This window comes from Rhinatrema bivittatum, chromosome 4 (genome assembly GCF_901001135.1).
Source record: "Rhinatrema bivittatum chromosome 4, aRhiBiv1.1, whole genome shotgun sequence".
NCBI classification, from domain to species: Eukaryota; Metazoa; Chordata; class Amphibia; order Gymnophiona; family Rhinatrematidae; genus Rhinatrema; species Rhinatrema bivittatum.
Genome location: NC_042618.1, coordinates 324,810,009 through 324,830,417, shown reverse-complemented (window position 1 = coordinate 324,830,417; position 20,409 = coordinate 324,810,009). Strand labels below are relative to the sequence as shown.

General features: G+C 49.5%; 1 protein-coding gene and 1 long non-coding RNA gene across 2 annotated transcripts in view; one reads left to right on the top strand and one right to left on the bottom strand.

Annotated features, from left to right (window-relative positions):
- The window catches only part of LOC115090806, a 31,136-nt gene extending 14,373 nt beyond the window's left edge, over nucleotides 1-16,763 (bottom strand). Inside the window, exon 1 of the long non-coding RNA XR_003856513.1 lies at nucleotides 16,646-16,763. This is a non-coding gene — a long non-coding RNA (uncharacterized LOC115090806). The remainder of the gene's footprint in view (nucleotides 1-16,645) is intronic.
- Nucleotides 1-20,409, top strand: part of CFAP52 (cilia and flagella associated protein 52) — a 224,177-nt gene that overhangs the window by 71,941 nt on the left and 131,827 nt on the right. The gene's annotated exons all lie outside the window — the stretch shown is intronic.

The following is a 20,409-nucleotide window of genomic DNA, read 5'->3' as shown; positions in this document are numbered from 1 at the left end:
AGGCTCTTCCAGTCTTGTTTATGTATCTCTTATTCCAGAGCATTCAAGGTTGTCTTGTCATTTTTTTTTTTCCTATTGAGCGTTCTGGGCAATAAATCCCAGAATGCTTTAGGCAGTTAGAAAACATGCTGCTCTTCAATGATTTGGAACTAATTGGTCATTTTGGTTGCTACCCAATGCAGATTTAAATTTGTGGTAATCTCCACATGTGCCATTTTGAGCTATGCTTTGGATGGGAGGTCACTTTGTTAAAATGAAGTTGTATGTGTGGGTGTGTTGCTCGGTGATTTCAGAGGATTTGAAATCTTCGGTGGTGCAAGAAACGCCATTGCATTGCTGTCAGACAAAGCAAAAGGACCGAATAAATAAAATGAAATGGCTACAGCTGGATGGGGTTCCAATGGCAAAAACTTTCAGTGCTTGCTTTTTTTTTTTTTTTTTTAAACACGCCAACTTGTTGCAGGAATGTAAATAGAATGAGTTAATCCTATAAAGTCAGCACAGTGTGCATTTGAGACAGTGTCTGCTTCCAGACTTTGAGGTCTGCCAACAGGTCTAGCTTTCATTATATATCCCAATTGCTCTTTGTCAGGTATATGTACAGCATGTACATTACAATCCCAACACCATTGTCAGTTTTAATAACTTTCTATAAATAACTTTTTTTTTTTAAATTTACTACTTCTTTTTCAAAATCTTAACTAATCAAGGTAAAGAACTGCTCTTAAGCAATGTGGAAAGGGAAAACCTCAGATAGCACCGCCCATGGAGGTCAGAGCGGATGGCAGTCGCTGATAGTCTTCTCAAGCGTGGGCCCTGAAGCAGCATGGATCACAGTGAAACATGGCCTTGGTGGCGTTCTTTCGTTAAAGATTTTGACTTTCTTGGGCCGGGATAAAGCCGTCTGTCCAGATGCTTATAAAGTCTCTTTTGAAGGCATTGAAGTATCAAAGAAATTCGATACTTCCCTGAAAACTACAAAATTTTAAATTTTGTATTGGTGCAGTCTCAGGTTTTCCCTCTCCACATTCCTTAAAAACAGTACTTTATCTTGTTTAATTTTTTCTCAAAACCTTAATTTTTTTTTTTTTTTTACAATTGTTAAATTTACTTATAGAAAGGTTATTAAATTGACATTGGTATTCTAGCTGTTTGGATTGGTGGCATTATGTACATTAGACATGAGATTTAAGGAACCCGGTAATTTGTGTATTTTGTTGTTTTGAAAACCGGACCTGGTGGTAGACCTTGGAGACCACTTAGAGGAGCTAGTGTATCTTGATATTTATTTCAGCACCTTTTATCTGATCTATTATCTGGAAACTCCCAATATCTTGAAAATCATAGTCCCCGGGTCATGTTCCCTTATCTAGATACATGTTTGACCCCCAAATATAACCTCCTTTAGATTCCCCAGCTGCAGATACTTTTCCCTTTCTCCCCTGACATGCTCCCTTCCCTCCCCCCACCTCTCCATCCCCATGGCCGGGCCTAACAAGACTCTTTCAGCCACACGTTTGTCATACCCTCTCCTTTGGCGCCTCTCCCTCCTGTCTGGTTCACAGTCTCAGATCAAGTGTTTGAACCGCATGTGGCTCCATAGTACACTGGGGATCCTCGACTAATATACTGCGACTGTTTGATTTAAAATCTGTTGTAGCCCACATTGGTAAAAGGCAGAATATCAAATCTCTCTCTCTCTCTCTCTCTCTATATATATATATATATTAAATGACTTGGTGTTATTTCAGTAATTAGACCAAGGGTGTTTGTGTTATAGGATTAGACCACACCCAGGTGATAGAGACACAAAGTAATGCCTCCCATCATAAAGCTTCCAGTTATGTTGTAACCTAGTTGATTGCACTTAATTATTATTACTTTTTTAAAATTCCTTTGTTTATCAGTTTGACATGAATCGAAAACTAATTCTGTGTAGTCCGATCCAGTGGCTTAGTGGCCAGTACTACCTGTTGCCATACGGAGGGACCCAGATTCGATTCCTGACTTAAGAACATAAAAGGCTGCCATATTGTGTCAGACCAAGGGTCCATCAAGGCCAACATCCTGTTTCCAAAAGTGGCCAATCCAGGTCGCAAGCACCTGGCAGGATCCCAAACAGTAAATAGATCCCATGCTGCTTCTACTCACCAGACTATGGCCATTTGCAACCTCCAGGGAGAGGGAATTATAGTCCTTGTGCAATAGCAGCACCTAGTGGCCAGATTTAGGACCCCTGATTGCCCAGGCACCTGGTCCCCAGCCGAGGACCTTCGCTGCAATAACTGGTCCACGGTTAGTTGAGAGGAGATATAAAATAGTCACGAATGAAGGTTCATGGTGCCAGATCCCAGCCCTGGTTCCATCTGAGCAGGAGGAACCTGCCAGGGTCAAAATGAAGAGAATTCTTCCATCTTCGTCTCCATTCTAATTCTCCGACGCTTACAATAAACAAGAAGGCTGGAAGGGACTCGCTGGTATCTGCTGTCAAGCACTTCTTTTGCAGAATCCAAATGGCAGTTCCTTTTCTTGAGCCTGCCTGGTTTCACATAAGTTAGTGTGCATTCTGGAACTCCAACAACGACTCTTTCTTCCTATTTTCCAGACATATGTTTTGAATTGAAGGGTTTTTTTTTTTCTTCCTCTTCACTATTGGAAGAGCTACGAGCCAACTCTCTCCCCGCTCTCCTTGCCAGGAAAACTCGGACCGTTTCTTCATCTGCTGTTCACCAGATCTGATTTTTTTTTCTTTTCTCGTTTGAAAGCCACCTTGCAAGTGTTTCAGACTAATAAGAGAGAGAGAGAGATTCAGAAATAGAGGGTGGAGACCCTGACGGGGAGAGGTTACCTATGTTCAGAATTCAAACTTAAATGATAGCGAAACAAACCCACTAATTAAAGTAGTGTAGTATGGTGCTGAGGATAGTCAGATGACAGAAGGAGGAGCACCACCCCTTCCAGTTTAACAGGATCAAAAGAGAGAGGCACCAGAGACAGGGATTTATTTATTTATTTAAGGATTTATATACCGGAGGTTCCTGTATAATATACATATCACCCCGGTTTACAATGAACAGTAACTATCGCTTCAAGTTAGCGGTTTACAATGAACATGGTTAATCCAAATAACAGGAAAATATATGTAATAATGTTAACAATTAAGAAGTAATAATAAATAGATAAAATAACAATTAATAAATAAATAAAAATAAATAAATAACTAACAGTAAACATCCATGAAAAGTAACAGTAAATAAGATAACAAGTTATGTGAAATATGCTGGGGTAAATGGATGATATGTGACCTGCTCTTAGCTCTGCGGGAATGCTTGTTTAAATAACCAAGTCTTAAGTTTCTTTTTAAATGTGGAGTGGCATGGTTCAAGGCGAAGGTCTGTGGGAAGTGAGTTCCAGAGTGAAGGGCCCGCTGTGGATAGGGCGCGTTTTCTCATGCGGATTTAGCTGGTTGGGTGATTAGTCTGTTCTGATAAGCGCTTCTGGTCGGTTTCATGGATGTGTGTAGCTGAATTTGGAATGTTAGCTTGAGAGGCGCGATGTTGTACAAGGCTTTATGTATCATCATTAAGGATTTGAATTGGATCCTGAATTTAATTGGGAGCCAGTGGAGATGAAGAAGGATTGGGGTAATATGATCTCTTTTTTTGGCATTTGAGAGGATTCTTGCTGAGGCATTAAGGACCATCTGAAGTGGTTTTGTGGTGCATGCTGGTAGGCCTAGAAGGAGGGAGTTGCAGTAGTCCAGTTTTGGGAGTATGATGGCCTGTAGTACCATGCGGAAGTCTCTGTATAGCAGGAGTGGTTTTAGTTTCTTTAAGGTTTGAAGTTTAAAGAAACATTCTTTTGTAGTGTTATTGACAAATTTGTTGAGGCTGAATCCGCTGTCTATGATGACTCCTAGGTCTTTTACTTGTTGTGAAAAGGTATCCAGGCTTTGGCTAGTATTAAGAGTTGTGGGTGGGACATAGTTTTCCGGTGCTATAATGAGGATTTCAGTTTTTTTTGTGTTTAAGACTAGGTTGAGGCTGGTGAGAAGGTTGTTGATAGCTGAGAGACATTTATTCCAGTGTGACATAGCTTTGTGTAGTGAGTCTTCTATAGGGATGAGGATTTGTATATCATCCGCATATAGAAAATGAATTAGCTTGAGGTTGGTGAGTAATTGACAGAGTGGGAGAAGATATATATTGAAGAGAGTCGGGGAGAGGGATGATCCTTGCGGTACTCCCCTTTTGGATTCGATGGCGTGGGACTCATTGTTGTTTATCTTGACCTTGTATGATCTGTTTTCCAAAAATGATTTGAACCAGTTGAATGCTGCTCCTGTAATGCCAATGTCCGTTAGTCGTTGTAGGAGGCACTGGTGGTTTACATTATCAAACGCTGATGAGAGATCAAGGAGAGCGAGGAGGCAAGGATGGCCTTTTTCTAGGTTAAAGATAATAGTGTCTGATAGAGTGGCTAATAACGATTCGGTATTCCTCGTCTTGCGAAAACCAAATTGGTTTGGGGTGAGGATGTTGTTTTCTTCAAGAAATTCTGTGAGTTGTTTGTTAACAACTTTCTCCATAGTTTTGGCTATCATAGGGAGGTTTGCTATGGGTCTGAAGTTAGCTGGGTCTGAGGTGGGAAGGTTGGGTTTTTTCAGAAGCGGTTTGAGCATGGCTAACTTGAGTTGGTTAGGTACATGGCCTTGGGTGAGAGAACAGTTAATGATGTCTGTGACAGGTTTGGCTATAGTGTTGGTGATCAGACTCAGTGTGTTTGATGGAATATGGTCTGCAGGGTGAGAGGATGGTTTTATCTTCTTGAGGATATTCTCTATTTCTAGTGTGGATGTAGGCTCAAACTTGTCGAGCATTGTTGGAGTTGTGTTAAGTTGTAAAGTGGTTGAGTGCGATGTTTGTTGCATGTGTGAAGGTGAAGATTGCTGGACGGTAGAGTGCGAGGTTTGTTGATCTGTTGCGTGCAAAGATTGTTGGATGGTTGATTGTGATGATTGTTGAACGTGGTTTGGAAGTGTAGCTGCTCCTTTGAAAGGGGCTAGGAGTGCTGTGATTTTGTTATCGAAGAAGTCAGCTAGTTCATTCGCTTTGTTGAGAGCTTGATCATCTGGAATGGAAGGCGCAGGGGGTTTAGTAAGAGTTGAAACATATGAGAACAGTGCCCTTGAATCAAAGATGAGGTGGTGGATTTTTTTGGAGAAGAATTCTCTTTTGGTTTTGTTAATGTCGTTTGTGTATGAGTTGAGGCACGTTTTGTAGATGAGGCGGGTGGTTGAAGATGGGTTTTTTCGCCAATTTTGTTCCTTGCATCTCAGTTCTTGTTTACATTTTTTCAGTTCCTGGGTGAACCAGGGTTTCCTGTTGTCTTTGTTAGGGTTGATATATTTGGTCGTCATGGGGCATATTTGATCTGCAACCTTTTTGGTGATGTTGATCCATGATAAAGTTGCAGAGTTGGCGTTGGAGAGGTCTAGGTGCACTAGTTCCTTGGCCAGGTGTTCGCTTAGTTGGTCTCCTGAGCACTGTTTCCGGACGGATATAGTTATTGGTTGTGTAGATGTCGTAGGGAGCTTTTTTATATCTAATACCGAAGATATGATACAATGGTCTGTCCACGGTACTGGAAGGCAAGTTGGGATGGTATGTGTTGCGATTCCCTCATTTATGAAGATGAGGTCCAACGTATGACCAGCTTTGTGGGTTGGTTCCGTCACAATTTGTCTGAAGCCCATATTGCTGAGAGAGGCGAGAAGCGTTTTACAGTTGGTGGAGTGAGGTTGGATATCTACGTGCAAGTTAAAATCTCCTAAGAGGATGGCAGGTTTTCCGGAGTTTAGGTGTTTTGCTGTGAGTTCTATGATTGATGAAGGGTCTGTTTCCAGTGCTCCAGGTGGGGCATAAATTAGGCCGATCGTCAGGTGTTTAGAGTTGAAGAGCGCAAATTCGATATTTGATAGGGTATTAGAAGTCTGCAATGTCAGACCTAGTGTTTTTTTGGCTGCGAGGAGGAGTCCACCTCCTCTTTTTTTGGGCCTGGGTATAGAGAGAATATCGTATGCCTGGATGGGAAGCTGATTTATTAGAGCAGTGTCGGTGGGTTTTAACCAAGTTTCTGTGATGGCACAGATGTCAGATTTTGTGTCAGATAGTAAGTCATTGAGTATATGACTCTTCTTCGAGATGGATTGTGCGTTAAAAAGTGTGAGAGAGAAGAGAGCCAGCCCAAGAAATTGTGTGATCGGTGTCAGCAGGATAGGCCTAAGTCTCTGTTGACGGTTATGATGGGGAGGAGTGGGGGGCTTGGGTGCTCTCAAGTTGTAGTTGTGGATGATGGGGATAGTGAAGATTCCCATGTTAGATGTGAGAAGGTGGGGGTGGTTGAGGTCTGAGTGACTGAAGAGGTCGTTCAGAGGCTTGCTGAGCGAATGCAGTCGTAGTAGTCTGAGGAATGCTGGGCGAATGCAGTTGGAAGAATGCTGGGCGAATGCAGTCGGAAGAATGCTGGGCGAATGCAGTCAGAAAGAATGCTGGGCGAATGCAGTCGTTGCCATCTGAAGAATGCTGGCTGGTATCTGAACAAGTGAGCGTGCGAGTCTGATGTTAGGGGAGGAGGTTGGCCGTTTGTGGGTTGTTCGGTGCTGGTTGAGTGCTGAGTGCTGTAGTATACTTTCTCTGGATGATCTGCAGTGTAGGAGCCGGAAGTAGGGTTGTCAAGAGACTTGTGCCAGGTTACAGCTGCTCCCTGTTGGAGTGAGAGATTGAAACACCGCAATGGGGAGGTGTGGGAAGAATGGCTGTCTTGCGAACCGAATGGGCTGAGTAGTTTCAGATTTCAAGATGGGGCTATCCTGCGGGGCTACACTAAGGGGCACACAAAGGGGCAGGCCCCTTTGTCGCGCTCCTTTGGTGCGCGACGCTCGGCGCGCGGCGCCTGGCTGGATCCAGATTTAAAGCCCCTCAAGGGCTGGCTCCTATTGGAGGAGCTGGAGCGGTGGGCGGGGCTCCCGTTTTTCGGCGCGGTTTTTTGTTTTTTCTCTTTCAGGTTAAAGAAAAGAAAAAAAAAAAACAAGCTGTGCTTACAGATTTTTTGCCGCGTTAGTCGTTGCCGAGCTCTCCCCGGGTGGGGAGAGAGAAGCCCAGGCCTTCCCCCGGCTGTGCAGGGATGTGCAGGGATGTGCAGGCAGGCTTGGTTTCATGGCGTAGTAAGGCTTAAGAAAAAAGAAAGCCAGAAATGGCAAACCTGACACAGAAAATCTCTTGTGCGAGTAGTTCAGCAGAAACCAGATTTATTTTAAACACCAAAGCATATTTCTTATTCCCTTTGTGGTGCGGTACAAGAGGCTGTCCCATGGCTGTGGGGTTTCCCACCACAAGAGACATTTAAACACAGAGAGGTCGATGTTCAAACCTGGATAAATCTTTGTTTTTACAAACGCCCTCCTCCCCCCCCCTCCCCCCAGTTCAGCAGGCAGATAATTTACCTGCATAAGAAGAGGTGGAGTTTGGAGGGCCCAGCAAAACTTTAGCCAGACTGCATTAGATATTCAGCGCTGTCTGGCTCAAGATATCCAGACAAGCCTGACTGGGGTGAAGGCCAGGCCTAACCTCAACCAGATAACTTTATTCGGGTATATTCAGCAGCACTGTTAGCTGGATAAGTGCCACCAGATATCCGGGTAGAGCAGGGGTGGGCAATTCCGGTCCTCGAGGGCTGCAAACCGGTCGGGTTTTCAGGATATCCCTAATGAATATGCATGAAAAAGATTTACATATGACTGAGGCAGAGTGCATGCAAATCTCTCTTGTGCATATTCATTAGGGATATCCTGAAAACCCGACCGGTTTGCGGCCCTCGAGGACTGGAATTGCCCATCCCTGGGGTAGAGTTAGCCAAATCAAGTGTTAGGGTTTAGCTTCTGCTGCTCTCCATGCCACTGGATATTGGGCTCAGGGGAGATTAAGTAACAAGGGGGGCCACATAGCATCTGATGGGGAAGGGAGTGGAATTTGTGTCTTAATATTTCACAGCTCCATGCTCTAGCCACAGCAATTCATGCAAGCTGGCATAAAGGGCAGCGTCTGACTCTATTTTGTCCTCCAAGGGCTATTCTGCTTAATGGCTATTCCGCGTCAGCTCCATGTCTCACCCCCAAGATGCTTTTGTTTCTGTATCTCAAAATGTATCTCTTCATTAGGAGCCATAGGAACATGTGCTCAGCCTTGTTAGAGAGAATTTGAGCAAATTCACATCAAAGAAAACACTGTGACATCAGCCTTGTTCCCTGTACGTACCAGGATCAGTCCAGACCGTGGGTTATGTCCCCAGTCCAGCAGATGGAGTCAGCACAAGCTTCGAGGGGGCATTCCCATATATACCACTACCCCCTCTGCTGGAGTTCAGTATCTTCTGACTCCAGCAGATGCGAGTAGGGGAATCGGAGCTTCCCCAATTTGGCAGGGGTTCTCTTCTTCTGCTTTCTTTTCCTCTGATTTCTGTCTAATTTCTGTTTATGTTCACAATTTGGATCAAGTTTAAAAAAAAATAAAAAATAATAATAATAATAAGAAAAGCTGTCAATTTTTGGGGAGGCATGGCTTTCACCTCTCTCCTTCTGTGCTGTCTCCCGCGTGCTTGTTTCTTGGACCGGGGGTAAGTTTTGTACTTTGTTAAAGTTCCTTTTCAGCTTATCGTTGGAGTGCCTCGCGGAAGCCGGTGGGGCCGGCCTCTCCGCGGTTTTTCCTCTTCCCTGGCCAGTTTCTTGCGCCGCGTGGTCGGCTGGACCTGGCAGAGAGGAGCATTTCGCTCAGGCAGCGCGGCCGTGCAGGCCCCCCCCGCGGCACCTACTCGCGCTCTGGGACGGCGGGCAGCGCAGGCCGACGGGCCCCCCCGCGTCTGTTCCCCCTGCTATTGGCCCCCCCCCCGAGGCTCTTAATTTTTATTTTCGCTGGGAGACCCGATGCCGCGGCCGTCGCACTGTTCGGCCTGCGGCGAGCCGGGGTCCCGGATTTCCCGCGAGGGCATCTGCGCCAGGTGTCTTCCCGGGGGGGAAGGCACCTCGCAGTCCCTCGGCGAATTTTCATTTTTTACAGCGTTGCCCGGGCGGCGCGGGCCGGCCACTCTGCCAGTTATGGCGGGAACGGCGGCCATTTTAAGTCCTCACTGCGAGGAGGAAACGCAGGCAGCGCAGGGAGATGGGGCTTTTGTCGACATTTCTCCCCCGATTCTGATGCCACAGCACGACTCTCAAGCCCAGGGGACGACAGCACCTTCTTCCTCGGGGACCCCCCCCGGGCAGGGCGGGGTTTTCCCCAGAGTTCATTTTACTGATGCACACTGCCTACCTACAGGGCTTGGAAGCCCCCGACGGGCCTCCCCCAGCGAAGATGCCCAGGCTTGCACCTCCAACATCGAATCCCCCTGACCCGGGGTTGCCGGGGGCCCATCCGGCACCCCCCCCCCCCCGGTCCGTCTGACACCCGCTGCAGGGGGGGCGGCCGCGGTCCCGGCAGGGCACGGCCCTGTGAGTCCGGATTTGGGACAAGGAGATGGATCGTCTGAGGGGGATGACCCGCGTACCCTGCGCCTCTTCCAGAGAGAAGAGCTGGACGATCTCATCCCACAGATCATACAGGAATTGGACCTCGAGCCGCCTCCGGACCCGCCTGCTCCGGTGGCTCCCGCTGTCGTAACATCTTCAAAGAAGAGCGATCCGGTCTTGGCGGCCCTTCGACCGAGGGCCAGGGCTTTTCCCATTCATGAGTCATTCATGCAACTACTCACCAGGGAATGGGATACACCGGAGGCGTCCCTGAAGGTCGGTCGTGCCATGGAGAAGCTGTATCCACTGCCTGAGGATTTCTTGGACCTCATCAAGGTTCCCAAGGTGGACTCCACCGTGTCGGCAGTCACGAAGAGGACGACCATTCCTGTGACGGGAGGAGTGGCCTTGCGGGATACGCAAGATTGCAAGTTGGAAGTCTTTCTCAAGAGGGTCTTCGAGGTCTCCGCCCTGGGTATGCGGGCAGTGATGTGCAGTTCGCTCGCTCAGCGGGCTAGCCTTCTCTGGGTACAACAACTCCTCACGTTGCAGGTTTTGCCCGCCGATGAGGCAGCCCAGGCGGATAGGCTAGAAGCGGCGGTGGCCTACGGGGCGGATGCCTCGTACGACCTGTTTCGGGTCCTGGCAAGATCCATGGTGTCCGTAGTGGTGGCTCGGCGCCTGCTGTGGCTTCGCAACTGGGCGGCGGATACGTCCTCCAAGTCGAGTCTGGGCTCCCTTCCATTCAGGGGTAAGTTCCTCTTCGGGGAGGATCTGGACCAGATCATCAAGTCTTTGGGGGAAAACGCGGTGCATCGTCTGCCGGAGGATAGATATTGGCCTTCGAGACCGTATGTCTCTTCCCGGACCAGATCCAGGGCGCAACGACGCTACAGGAGCTACAGGCCATCGGGCTCTAGACCCACCGCCTCCAGGCCCCAGACCTGGTCGTGTTCCTTTCGCGGTCGGAGGCCCGCACGCACCGCCCCCGGAGCAGGCAGCCCCTCTCCGAAGGCTTCACAATGATGTCAGGCTCGCCCACTCCGCCATTCCCAGAATCGGGGGTCGGCTGGCTCTTTTCTACCAGGAGTGGGCGCAGATCACCTCGGACCAGTGGGTCCTGGACACCATACACCACAGCTACGCCTTGGAATTTGTCCGCCCTCTGCGGACAAGGTTCATTTTCTCCCCCTGTGGTTCGGCGCTCAAGAGAAAGGGCGGTGTAGGCAACGCTGGACAGACTTCAGGAGATAGGCGCTATTGCGCCCGTGCCCTTCGGAGAGGTGGGCTCGGGCCACTATTCCATCTACTTCGTAGTGCCAAAGAAGGACGGTTCCTTCCGACCCATCCTGGATCTAAAGGAGGTCAACAAGTCCCTCTGGGTGGTCCGGTTTTGCATGGAAACGCTGCGGTCGGTGATTGCGGCGGTACATCGGGGGGAGTTCCTCGCCTCCCTGGATCTCACGGAGGCTTACCTGCACATTCCCATTCGACCGGATCAACACCGTCTTCTCCGGTTCAAGATCCTGGACCAGCACTTCCAATTCATAGCTCTCCCGTTTGGTCTGGCAACGGCACCGCGGACCTTTACCAAGATCATGGTAGTTGTGGCGGCAGCCCTTCGAAGGGAGGGCATGCTGGTCCATCCTTATCTGGACGATTGGCTCATCCGAGCGAAGTCTTTCAGCCAGGGCCAAGCGGCGGTGTCCAGGGTGGTACAGTTCCTACAGTCCCTGGGATGGGTAGTGAACTTCTCCAAGAGCTCCCTCGTACCCTCGCAGCGTTTGGATTTTTTGGGGGCGACCTTCGACACCCGGCTGGGCAAAGTTTTTCTGCGTCAGGACAAGGCGCAGGCTTTGCGGGATCATATACAGCGGTTCTCTGCGTTACAAGATCCCACATCCTGGGACTACCTCCAGCTCCTGGGGGTGATGGGATCTACCATCGACATGGTACCTTGGGCGTTTGCACATCTCCGGCCCTTGCAGTGGGCGCTCCTCTCACGTTGGAAACCAATTTCGCAAGACTACCAGATGATCCTCCCGCTCCCGCAGAACGCCAGGGACAGCCTGGGCTGGTGGCTGGAGCCGTCGAACCTGGCTCGCGGCGTGTCCCTAGATGTTCCAAACTGGGTGGTGGTGACCACCGATGCCAGTCTACTGGGCTGGGGAGCAGTTTGCGATCGAAGCGCCACGCAGGGGACATGGTCCACGCTGGAGGCGAAGTGGTCCATCAACCGTCTGGAAACCAGAGCGGTCAGGCTGGCTCTGCGACATTTCCTGCCGCTTCTTCGGAACCGGGAGGTCAGAGTTCTTTCGGACAACGCTACCACCGTGGCCTACATCAACCGCCAAGGAGGCACGCGCAGCCGGCAGGTCGCGCTAGAGGCGGCGCTGCTGATGCAATGGGCGGAGCGTCATCTCGTCCGGATAGCGGCCTCGCACATCGCCGGTGTGGACAATGTTCAGGCGGACTTCCTCAGCCGTCAACTGCTGGACCCCGGAGAGTGGTCTCTGTCCCAGGACGCGATGCAACTTCTCGTCCGTCGGTGGGGAGCCCCCCACCTAGATCTGATGGCCTCCGCTCTCAACACCAAGGCTCCACGCTTCTTCAGTCGCCGGAGGGAGCACGGCGCGGAGGGAGTGGATGCCCTGGCTCTCCCGTGGCCGCCACATCTGCTACTCTACGCTTTTCCACCGTGGCCACTGGTGGGCAGGATGCTTCGCAAAATAGAAAGCCATCAGGGAACCGTGATTTTCGTCGCCCCGGAATGGCCCAGGCGACCCTGGTTCGCGGACCTGCTGCAGCTGGTGATCGACGGTCCAGTCAGACTGGGACACCTCCCCCGTCTCTTACGTCAGGGTCCGGTATTTTTCGATCAGGCAGAACTCTTCTGTCTTGCGGCCTGGCTTTTGAGAGGCGCCGCCTCCGGCGCCGGGATACCCGGAGGCGGGTAGTATCCAACGCTGCTGAGGGCGCGTAAGACGTCGACGTCGGTGGCCTATGTGCGGGTCTGGAAGGTATTCGAGCTGTGGTGTGCCAGCCAGGACACGAGACCCACTAAGGCTTCCGTCCCTCAGATCCTCCAGTTCTTGCATGCGGGGGTGGAAAAGGGCTCGCCTATAATTCCATACGGGTCCAGGTGGCCGCCCTGGGCTCGCTGTTGCGCGATGGCGGCTCTCTGCTACAGCACCCGGAAGTGAGGAGAGGGGGGAGTGACTGAAGGGAGGGGGGAGGGAGGAGAGAGTGAGGGGAGGGAAGAGTGACTGAAGGGAGGGGGAGGGAGGAGAGGGGGAGGGGGGAGTGACTGAAGGGAGGGGAAGGGAGGTGAGAGGGAGTGGGAGGGAGAATGGGGAGGAGAGGTGGGAGGGAGAATGGGGAGGAGGGAGTGGGAAGGAGAATGAGTGGGAAGGAAATGGACAGAAAAAATGTTATAAAATGTAGCCCGTTGTTACGGGCTTAACGGCGAAAAGCAGGAGCGGCGGCGGGGTGCGCGAGGGAGGGCCCCCACCTCCGGAGATCTTCGTTGTGGATGAGCTGTGAGGGGAGAGAAGTGAGGAGAGGGGGGAGTGACTGAAGGGAGGGGGGAGGGAAGGAGAGAGTGAGGGGAGGAGGGATGTGAATGAAGGGAGGGGGTGGATGAAGGGAGGGGGGAGGGAGGAGAGAGTGAGGGGAGGGGGGAGTGACTGAAGGGAGGGGAAGAGAGAGTGAGGTGAGGGGAGGGGGAGTGACTGAAGGGAGGGGGGAGGGAGGAGGAAGTGAGGGGAGGGTGAGTGGAATGGGGGGAAGGCGGGGAGGATGAGAGTGAGGTGAGGGGGGGAGGAGAGAGGACTGAGGGAGGGGGAGGAGAGAGTGAGGGGAGGGGAGGAGAGAGTGAGGGGAGGGGGAGGAGAGAGTGACTGAAGGGAGGGGGGGAGGAGAGAGTGAGGGGAGGGGGAGTGACTGAAGGGAGGGGGGAGGGAGGAGAGGGGGGGGGGGAGTGACTGAAGGGGGGAAGGAAGGTGAGAGGGAAGTGGGAGGGAGAATGGGGAGGAGAGGTGGGAGGGAGAATGGGGAGGAGGGAGTGGGAAGGAGAATGAGTGGGAAGGAAATGGACAGAAAAATGTTATAAATGTAGCCCGTTGTTACGGGCTTAACGGCTAGTATATAATAAAATATACAATACTGAGAAAAGGTTTGTGAACTGCCTAGGATGATCTGCATTTTAGCACAATTTATTTTCAAAACATGAATAGATCCTAATCTAAACCCTGATAAAAGAGACAGGTAACCCTATTCAACAACTCAGACAAAAAGGGAGCTATTTTGAATATTTATTCAGCAAAAAGATTAAACAATGCACCTTTGTGTGAAAAAGTCTGCGAGCCCTTCATTCAATAACTGGTGGCACCACCTTTTGAGCAGCAATAACTTCAATTAAACATTTCCTGTAACTGCTGATCAGTCTCGCACATCGACCCTCAAGGAATTTTGGCCATTCTTCCACCTATAACTGTTTCAACTTCCATTTCGTGACACATTCCTTGCATTAACAGCTCACTTCAGGTCTTGCCACAACTCTGATAAGTAGATTATCGAAAATTCATTCCTCCTGGTGTTAAATTTGTCTCTTTCCAATCCATTACAGAAGAAAAGCAAAAATGCGGTCCCCTGTGTGCCGACAGTAAAATCCTCTGGGAGGGGAGGAATCTACCCTAACTGGTTTGCATTATTAACATTACACAGACACTGTATAATGAGGTCAGGGTGAGTGTTTATTCACTTTACTGCCCTTGATTCTAGACCGTAAGCACTAGAAGGCTACCAGTCCTACCTCTTTATCCTCTCTATTGTGGGATTGGTGTACATAGGTGCCCGCAGCAGAACTGATTCTTTCTGCTTTTCAGCACAATGGTTTTTCTTTCCCCGTTTTGCTCCCAATAAAAGTAGGGATTTTTTTTTTTGTTTACTTTGGGGAGAGCGCTGACGGCTGAAATCCGCATTTACAAGGTATGCTCGGGCTTCGGCCATAATTTTTCGAAGCAGATGTGCACGCGTAAATCTGCTTTGAAAATTGGCAGGCGCACACGCACTTTCTCCTTGCATGGGAGCAGGTGTAAGTGTTTACACCCGTGTTTGCATGTGTACTTTCGACTCCCCCCCCCCCCCTGGGGGTAACTTTCTATAGGCCTGTGCACGTGTGCAAAATAGCATGTTATTCACATACGTGCTTTGGAAAATCCACTCCTCAATGAGTAATTTACTGGTGGTTATAGTACCTCTTATTGTTGTACATAGATGTTATCCACAAACCTTTTTAAGGGGGGGGGGGTTCGTAATCCCGCTGCCCACCTTGGTGTAAATTCCACAGGAAGGTTTTACTCCTGGGGTTTGCCCCTAAGAATCAAAACAAAAACCTCACAGGTAGTTTTGCTTTGATTATTGCCCCAGGAAAGAATACCCGCAGAGATTTGTGCCTGGTTTCTCTGCGGTTGCATATTTTATTTTTAGCCAAAGCCATACCCGACGTTGCCCCCACCTGACTTAACCCCCAACCGCACGGAATACCTTTGAATGCGAGTAAAATGTAACACGAGTGCTCAAAAAAAGAATGCACGTAATTGTATCCGCGCAGAGGGTGAGCAATTTTCCAAAAGCCCACTTCTGTGGATCAAATGCTTTAACCCACAGAAACAGCTTTGAAAATTGCTCTCTTTGGGGATAATTTTGTAACGCCCTGCATTAGGTTTTAAATCAAATATGCACACAAGTTCAATTTTTTAGGGAAAGCACACGCATTCTCTCACCCGTTGAACATTGGGCAACAAAATGACCCGCCCACAATTACACCTGCTAATTTGTGTGCAGACATTTTTCGGGGAGAATTTTTATGCTCGTGCTTTTTTTGAAAAATTGAAAACTAAGCACGCAAGTCAAATCCCTCCCCGGCGCTGTTCGCGGGAATACCTCTGCTCGCTGCCAGTAAGCTTCCGCGTGGCGCAGGCGGGCGGTTTTGTAACAGGCTATTTCCACGGATAAAGCGCTGTTTAACCCATGGAAGTGCCTTTGAAAGTTCCCTTCCCTGTGCCCGCAGTAGCTGGAGCGCTAAAAAAAACCATCCACACACATTTGGAGTCAAAGTGGGGGGCGGATGGAGGGGCCATCCTAATGTAGCATTAGCAGAAACAGGAAAGCCCGGTGTGTATTGGCGTGACAGCACCCCAAAATAACCAGCAAGGGTTTTGGGGGTTTTTTTTTTTCCCTCCCAACTTTTGTCCGTCTTTTGCCAGGTAATTTCTTTTAGCACTGACCTTGGTATCAGGCCTTTTGGGCCTGGCTTTTATAAAGAAGTGCTAGCATGGAGAAGCTTACCTGGGAAAGAGGTGACAGGCGTGTTATATATTGTCTGCCTTTCTTGATAATGAACAGTTAATCGATATTAGACACCCCCCCATTTGAACTCTTATCTCTTATTAATTCATTGGAATTGTGGCTGAAACTTTTTTTTTTTCTCACTGCTGGAGGAGCAGTTTAGTTATGGACGGTTTGTGCAGTCCGTGGGGGTTAGAGTTGTTTTCTAGTGGGCTTTAATACTAGCATTTGTCCTGTATTTGATACTATAGGCTTTTTACTGCAGGAGCAACAGCATGTAGAAATATCGAGTATTGTGCGTGAAAGCTAATTGGGACTTATTTTACTAATCTTGTTACTCTCCTTGTGTTGAAATCTTGTTATACTTCTTGGGAAATCAATAACAATCGGAATAAAAATGCTGAAACAGAGCTCATGCCGCAGCTGAAGGGGGCTGCTGCTCTGCTTTTGCCAGCACTCGTTCCGTTTAAAGCCCCCACCGTTCAACAAACAACATTATAGCCTCCAGCAAATCCGTTTTAATCTGATCACAGCTGAAACTTTTCTCTTCTTCAGGCTGGTTCTGAAAGTAGCAGCTTCCCTTCCCCTCTCTGTGATGTCTAGCAACCTTAATATTCCTAACTTGTGGCGATGGAGCACCAAAGAGACAGGAAAGATGTTATCGTATGCAGGAGAGCTAGCCATGAGATGTTGCAGAGGATTAGTGAAGGTGGACAAAGAAAAGATCCTTACCCCGGGAGCAGTGTTTGTCCTTCTGCACTGCGCACTCTTTTTTTTTTTTCCACATACTGTAGGCCCCCATTTTGCCCCTTTCTCTGGCTGCTCTGTGTGTGTGTGCGCACCTCTCTCGTTCTCTCTCTCTCTCCTGGGTTTGCTGCTGACAGCCAGCTGCTGACTCTGCCTCAGTGGCTTTTGTTTTTTGGAGCTTGTGGAGATCCGAGGTTTCATGTTACATATTCCTTGGGCAGGGAAGGAGGAAGAGAAGGGGGCGGGGAAGGGGGGGGGGCATGAAGGCAGAACTGAGCAGCTAGTGCAGCTGCTTCCCAGAGCTCTGGGTGGCACCACTTTAATGGCAAAGCTTTTCTTTTTCCTTTGTATAACATTAAATTTTGCACAAATAATTGCTACGTTTTTCTAATCTAGCCGTGCAGTGTCCATGTTAAGAGTATGAGTTGCTAAAGAAAATAGGTTGTGGCTGTATAGTAATTTTGTGTTTTTGGGTAACACCTTTCTTCAAACCAGATTGCAACACACTTGTACAATAGATATTCAGCAAAGCCAAGCACAAAAGTTGTGATGGTCTTGCTCCTCCTCCAGTTAAAGAAAAAGCAGTGTCAACTAGGGATGTGAATCGTTTTTTGACGATTTAAAATATCGTCCGATATATTTTAAATCGTCAAAAATCGTTAGGGCCACGATACAATACCAATTCCCCCGATTTATCGTTAAAAAATCGTAAATCGGGGGAAGGGGGAGGGCAGGAAAACCGGCACACTAAAACCCCCTAAAACCCACCCCCGACCCTTTAAATTAAATCCCCCACCCTCCCGAACCCCCCCCCCCAATGCTTTAAATAACCTGGGGATCCAGCGGTGGTCCAGAACGGCGGCGGTCCGGAACGGCCCCCTCAAATGAATCCTGTTGTCTTCAGCCGGCGCCATTTTGCAAAATGGCCGCCGCAAAATGGCGGCGGCCATAGACAAAAACGATTCGACGCAGGAGGTCGTTCCGGACCCCCGCTGGACTTTTGGCAAGTCTTGTGGGGGTCAGGAGGCCCCCCCAAGCTGGCCAAAAGTTCCTGGGAGTCCAGCGGGGTTCAGGAAGCGATTTCTTGCCGCGAATCATTTTCCGTACGGAAAATGGCGCCGGCAGGAGATCGACTGCAGGAGGTCGTTCAGCGGGGGTTCCGGACCGCCGCTGAACGACCTCCTGCAGTCGATCTCCTGCCGGCGCCATTTTCCGTACGGAAACGATTCGCGGCAAGAAATCGCCATTTTGCGGCGGCCATTTTGCAAAATGGCACCGGCTGAAGACAACAGGATTCAATTGAGGGGGCCGTTCCGGACCGCCGCCGTTCTGGACCACCGCTGGATCCCCAGGTTATTTAAAGCATTTGGGGGGGGGGTTCGGGAGGGTGGGGGATTTAATTTAAAGGGTCGGGGGTGGGTTTTAGGGGGTTTTAGTGTGTCGGCTCACGATTTTAACGATTTTCACGATAGTTTACACACCCAAACGGCAACAATACGATTCCCTCCCCCTCCCAGCCGAAATCGATCGTTAAGACGATCGAGGACACGATTCACATCTCTAGTGTCAACCTCTTACCCCTCTCTCACCCAAAACAGAATCTGCATCAGCCTCACTTCCCCCTCCCCTGAACAAAGGCTCACTCTCCTGTCCACAAAGGCTTAATCTATGTCCACCCCCCCCCACCTCCCAAACAAGGAAAATCAAAACAGTTTTTCCTGTTCATACTCCAGATCAGTCCAAACAAGTGGGCTTTGCATCTCTACCAGCAGATGGAGGCAGAGAACAAAAACTTTGAGGCAGTGCTACATAACTGAGTGCGCCACCTGCAGTCCCTCAGTATTTCTCTGTCTCCAGCAGATGGTAGAGGTGCAAACCTGTAGTCTGGTTAGAGTAGTTTAAAATTAAAAAAAAAAAAAAAAGTTTAGAAACAGAGTAATCTTCTGGAGCTCCCTGAGGTGTTTGGAAATTTGTGGACCATCCTAAAGGTGGAGCCAGGTGAGTGCGGGTTTGGTGATCCCTGGACTGTTTTTGCCTACATCATCTCGGGGGGGGGGGGGGGTGTCTTATAGCCAGGGGTCCTTGCTCCCTCTTATCCTCAAAGAGCCTCTTCCCCTTTTGTGGCCAGCAACGGGAAAGTATTTGGTTTTACTTTTCCTTTCTTTGTCAGTGGCTCCTTTAAAAAAAAAAAAGAGATCGGGAGCTAGCTGAACTGTTGCGAGCAGGGTAGCAGCGGGGCTCCTCTTGTGTGGAGGAAGAGTTGCGCTGTTTGCCCAAAGTTGCTGATGGTTCCGAGGTGAGTCGGGGAAGTCCATCAGGGCTGTAGCAGGGATCTCCTTAGGCGTGCCTGAAATGCGGCAGCCATGTGGTAGGTCTGATGGCATCACAGCACGCGAAAGTGTGCAGAGCCTGTGGCACACAGTTGAAACAGCTCAATTCAGGAGTGGTATGCTGGGATTGTTCCTTGGGTGGTGAAGGAATCTCCTTGGAGGCTGCGGGTGCCCGGAGGGTCATTTATTCATCAGGACCAGCACTGGTTCCTCCCATGGGGGCTGAAGATGCAGCTCCAGGGAGGCATGTGGCAAACAAGCAGCAGCTGCTGCAAGGTCCAGGGAATCCCTTTCCTCTTCTTTCCCCAGTGGGAATGCCCCTGGGATGAGGGGCATCTGGAGGATTTCGTGCTGCTCCTCCACAGGAACTACTTGGCCAGATGGGGAACTGGGGAGAAGCGGCCCCTGGAGAGGAAGCCACAGTGTGCTTTAAAAAGGTCCAAGAGGGCCACAGCTGGGTGGTCCTTACTTTGGCGTCTTGGATTGGCATCTCCCTCAGGGGAGGGATAGTATGGAGAGGACCATGACACAGTTGGTCAAGATCCAGATGACCTGTTTGTGCTTGGAAGTGATTCGACAGATGATCCCAGGGGATGACCTCACAGTGAGCAGCTCAGCTAATGACCCAGGGGCGTTTAAGGATGGGGGTCAACCCGGATGAAGTACCGGTTTCAGAAGGGGACAACCCCAGGGTCATGCAGCTGTTCCAGAAAGAGGAATTAAGATCCCTCATTTCCTAGGTTTTGGGGGAGCTGGGTATCAAGGTTACCCAGGAAGATTTGGATAATGAGGGGGTGGATCTAGTACTGGATGGCCTACGGGAACTGCTAGAAGCATTTACTTTGCCGAAGAAACTGGTATAACAGGAATTGGATACCCTGGAGGCTGGTATGAAAGGTCAGCAGAGCATTGGCGAAGTTGTATCCGCTAATGGAAGAGATCTTGGAGTTACTGAGGTTCCCTAATGTGGATGCGATTACCAAGAAGACCATTATTCCAGTAGCAGGGTCTGCTGCTTTGAAGGATGTCCAGGACTGCAAATTGGATATTCAGTTGAAAAGAATGTTTGAGGTTTCAGCGTTAAGCCTCCAGGCAATAATTTGTGCTAGCCTGATGCAGAGGGCCTGTTTGTGCTGGGTGCAGAAGGCGCAGGAGAAAGGTCTGCTTATGGCAACTCCAATCAGGCGGCATGGCTGGAGGCCAGGGTGGCCTATGTGGCGGATGCTCTTTATGACATGGTCCGATCATCGACCAGAAATATGGTAGCAGCAAGGAGGCTTCTGTGGTTACAAAATTGGGTGGCAGATGTTTGTCCAAACCCCAACTTTGTAATCTCCATTTTAAGAGAAAGCTGCTCTTCAGCAAGGACCTGGAGCAATTGATGAGTGTTCTGGGCGAATCCAAGGGCAACAAGTTGCC